Source organism: Rhea americana, unplaced genomic scaffold, assembly GCF_003343005.1.
Source record: "Rhea americana isolate MKP2758 unplaced genomic scaffold, rheAme1 scaffold_577, whole genome shotgun sequence".
Taxonomy (NCBI): domain Eukaryota; kingdom Metazoa; phylum Chordata; class Aves; order Rheiformes; family Rheidae; genus Rhea; species Rhea americana.
The window spans coordinates 51606-56813 of NW_028186731.1; positions in this window are offsets into that span (position 1 = coordinate 51606).

Here is a 5208-nt window from a genome sequence, read left to right on the forward strand (position 1 = left end):
CATGCGCGACGCCCCACCCCTCGCTTTCAAAACAGCCCCGCAGCCGAGCGAGCAGCGCCGAGGGGCCCGGCTCGGCTCCCGCGACCTCTCCTCTCCACGTGGGATTATAACAGAAAGGAAAAAAAAATTAAAAAAACCAAAACACCCCCAAACCGCATTAAAAAAACCACCAGAACCTGCACTAAGCTGCAGCCTAGGACAGCAAAGACAGGAGGACTGAAAAACGCATTTAACTTCCGCTTCGCGCAAGGCCCAACGCTCGTCCAGGATCGCGGGCCGCTCAGTTGCGCGCAGGTATGTTTACGCCTGGGTATGCAAAAAGACTTAAATACGCTGGAGTGCACCAGTCTCGCACAGCCTGAATTACGTGCCACAGGCAGAAAAACCAAACCTGCTGCCAGTTCCCAGGATCCCACGATTGCAGGAAATGGCTCAGGACAGACAAGGCAAATCATTGCCTGCACTGCGGAGGACACCAAAGCCTACCAAGTTCCCAAAATATAAAACGTTTCGAGTGCCAATCACACATCTTCATAACTTGCTGGCCCACTTAAAAGCTTACTGAAAAAAAACGCTGCTGTATCATGCATTAAATGGAGAAAGCTTTAAAACTAGCAGTCTCGCACGTCCTCTACCCAGCCAGTATCATACAGTGCTTCAGACATGCTGGCGACACAAATCATCCCGGTATTGACATTACATTTGCATTACAAATATTTTCAGAACCACGTTTTCACAGCGCTTGTTTCCCCGAGGGGCGACGACCYGCACCCGGCCTGGCCGCGGGTCCCCCGGCAGCCTCCTGCATCCCCTGACCCCGACCACAGCGAACCCGTCCGATGGGGTGCAGGAAAGTCTGAAAGTGGCTAGCAGGATTTCAACACGCCTTCTCAAAACGTTGTCAAACTTCTCAAAACTTCTGCTGTTGTAGGAAAAGCCTTGGCAGTTGTACAACAGATGAAGGCMGTCAGCTGCTCAAAACTGGGCCTCAAATAAAGTCCCCCCCCCACACACACACACCCCATTTCCCCCCTGCCTCATTATTTGTAAAGTTTTAAGAGCAGTGAGTTTTTCTCTCAGTTCGTTAGCAGCAGTTTTAGGCCCTGCTGAGGAGGGAGTGGGTGGGGGAGAAGGTGTTGAAACTTGACAATTACTCTTTTCTTGAGCAGATCCTTGAAAACATCAAAAGATTAGGACCTAGCAAGTACTCCTTACTGAATCAAAGCCTAAGCATCAAGACTTCAGAAATGCCAGGACCAGTACTTTTTTTTTTTTTTTTTTTNTGTGGATTTATATTTGGCAATTATAAATAGTATTTGATCTCTCCACTGAAGATTCAGGTTGTTCCTAAAATGAAATCTAAAAATACAGATGTCAGTTTTTTTTTTTAAAAAAGTATCTTAAGTATTTTAAGGCTCATCTGCAGCATGCACACTCTGCAAAAATCTCTGCCTCTTAAAAGATCCAAGGATTGATATAGGAAAAAGTTACACCTAGAGGAAAGAGGAGAATACAACTTTAAAAAAAAATGTAGTGATTAAGATCCACAGGCATTTCCGAGGAGACCAATTTTTTTAAAAAAATATAATTGCCGCTTTTTATAGCAGGAACAATAAAGTGACAGAGATAAATAAACCATAAAGTGTTCTCAATTACTTTTAATACACTCATTACTATGTCATCCAAAGAACACACATACAAGCACACTGCTATTACTAGTAATCTAACGAAATATTATTGACACAGCAAAATGGTTCTTCTCTGAAGAAGCACAACATAACTAAGTTGATTTATGCCTTTAAATAATTATTTTTCTAAGTATTTCTAAATTTTCTATATTTTTAAGTAGGCATAAATCATACCTCCATAAAATAAGTTCCTCCAGCTAATTTCTGGATTACCATCCTAAATCTCAGCTGAGGAAAGACCAGAATTAAAACAGGAATGAAGAAGTGAACTTTACTTGCAATATGCATATTCCTTACTATTTGTTGCAGGCCTACAGTTTCTTCTTGGCATACCATTTCGTGTTTGGTCCTGGAAACACTGATGTTTTAAAATCACATATCCAAAGCGGAGCACATGCAGAAGTATTGRTAGGACTCAGCCTTTCCTACTTCACAGGTGGGCACAGAGGGATTTAATTTTTTTAAAACTACAAAGGATATTATATATTTGCAAAGGAGAAAAAATATATTTAAACAGTAAATTTCAGTATTTCCTGCTTAAGGGGAACATTTACAAAGTGTTTTCTAGCAACATTAAACACAGTGCTGGGTAAAAAACACTTGTCAAATTTGCTCAGTTGTTCAGATAAAAATAAAAATGCAAGTCATGTCAACATATTATGCACTTACAATAATATACTTTTATAGCTGACCGTAAAGATACAGTAGCCAAGAAAACCTAAGACTGTCCCGGGTGGTAGGGAAGCTGAAAGCTCACACTCGAGCAATCTCTTATTAGTATTACTAATTTTACGTGCCGACTGCGCTCAGCGCTGGTGCGTTTTCAGGCACAACATTAAACTGGCTCTGTGCTCAGGCAGCACAAAGCACAGCTCAACCAAGGGTCCTCAACATACCAATTACAAACTGGTTCTGCCGGAGGAAGAGACGCCGCTCCCGATTGGCCAAAAGTGGAGCAGCTCAGAGAGGAATGGGAAGGGCCAGACGCATTACCCTGCATCCTGATTAGACAGGTTAAATGTGATTGACCAGTGTGAGTAATTATTAATCTAGAGGCAGGGCTTTCTGCTTTGTTTATACCCTTTGATTGGTTGAATTTGAATTAGATATACATTCTGTTTATACCTGGGTGGGACTATGGAGGGGTTTATTTTGGTGCATTACACTATAAAAGTGCAGCGCTAACCGAGTGCAGCGACAGTTTAGCAGAGGAAGGAGACCGTGGTCTGAAGCGGCAGCAGCTGCCGCCGCTTCAGCAGCGGCATCATTACGATTTCCTGGTTGTAAGTGGCCTTGCTACAAGTCTGCCAGATAACTGCTGAAAGCTGACCTAATAGGAACCATTAACGAAGCACAGAGGGCCACACTATGGTTCCTGAAGTAGTTCACAACTTGRAATCAGTAGGTAGGGAAAAGGAGACGAAAAACCTCTCTTTATATTCATATTCCAGTCTCCATAAAGAATATTGCTCACAGGAATGTTGAAGTAATACAATGCACCTTTACACTTGAATATTTTCTTTCTTTCAGCTTTGTCATACCATTCCAGAGCACTGGAAAAACAGTGGAATCTGCCATGTCTAAAAATAATAATAATAATAATTGGCAGAAAGCCACAGTAAGTGATAATTACAGTAACCCATGGGACAAGATTGTTCAAAGAAAAAAAGCTAGTTTGAACTATGTTGCTATCAACAGATCTCTTAAAGCACACAGTTTATTTCCAAGTGGGAAGTGTTAATAATATTGTAAGAGATTTYTGTATATTATGCTAATTCTACAACCATTTATTTCCTATACACTTTAAGCAACCTTCACTAGAGTAACAGATTACTTCCCCACAGTTACAGTCTGCTATTCTGAATAAGGAAGGGTCAAATTCTCCACTATAATAAATGGATGTGACTGATGACTTCCGTTTGATGTACCTCATGTGCAGCATGAAAATTCAGTCTTTGAAATGSACTATTCAAAAGTAGGGAAGATGAGGCAAGTTAGATAAACCCTTCCATAGAATTATGCACAYATAAATATGTTGTCCTTAGAAGGACATCCTACTAAAATTAAACCTGGCTCCTTTCTTTAAAATCGTAACGTTAAAGAAATAAATAGTGGGGAAAAAATTAAGTGGGACTGAAAATAGCTTGGCGATAGTGCTCGAAGAGATCTTGATGAACTGCAATAAGCTATCTTTTCTTATTCTGAACTCAACATTTCTTGGTATTTTTCAGCCATCTGTTAATAACAACTATTGCATGAAGTATTACGCCTATTTTACAGGGGAATAGTTAAGTTCAATAAATAAGTTTTTCCAAAGCCCTGCTCTGATACATCTAGGTGAAAAGCACGCGGATCAAAACATGTTTGCTCATCCTTCACTTGAAATGAACAGTTTTAGTTAGAACTCTATATTCAAATTAACCCCCCAATCATGCAAAACAAGACAAAGCTCAGTTAAATAAAAAACTTCATCTGTACGTACTAAGCTACACATCACAGTAATACCCAAAGCTTCCAGAAATAACTTGCTATCCCTTTATACTGCTAGTGCTCCTGACACCCTGGATTTTCTAAGCACACGTGGATTACCACATACAGTGCTCATGCAAAAATCAGATATTTCCCAGAAATACCAAGATTTTCTACATTACACTGTGCAGCAGCTGTAAATGGATTAACAGCTTCAAGTGCAGCACATTTTAGTGGATTTGTCTGTTTTGTGAAGGTTTGGCTTAGGAAAGGAATTGAAGTCACAAGGAACTTAACTACTACCCCATGACAGCCTGGAGTCACAAGCACATTCTTATTTGCCCATTTACTAGCCCCATTTTCATGCGCTCACTGTTCTCCACTTTCCACTTTTTTCCCCTTAAACCTGCATATTCATTTTCACTTTTCCCAAGGGCCTACTCACTTTCTTTACTTTCTCAGTACTTTATCTCATAACTCCCTGACATCACTTCTGAGCCTCTTCCCCATACATTTCTTCCAACTTCATCCCCATTCCCTTCTACATTTCCCTTTGCACTCACCACAAACCACTTCCTCCCTTTAACCCCCCCTGCATTCCCCTTATACTTTTATTTTGCACTTCACCCTTTCCACTCACCTGCCTCCTAGGCCACCTCCACCTCTCTCAAGGAAGCCTCACATCTCTTCAAACCTCTTTTCCCCTCACACCTCTCCCTCCCACACACCTTACTCCTCCTCACAGACTTCCCACGCAACTATTCCCCTTATTTCTCCTCACACATTTCCCTTCCACGGCCCCCATCACCCCTCCCTTCACACATCTCCCTCCGCCTCCCCCTCCCTGCCCAAAATGGCGCCGCCCCCCTTCCTTCCCGCCCGCCTTTTCCCGCCCAACCCGCCCCGTCGCGTCACGTGACCGCGCGCGCAGCCTCCCTCCCTCCCCCGCGTGGGGCGGGGCGATGGGGCAGGGGGGCGTGGCTATGCAGGAAGGGGCGTAGCGATGAGGGAAAGGGGCGTGGCAACTGTGATAGGGGCGCGGCGATGAATG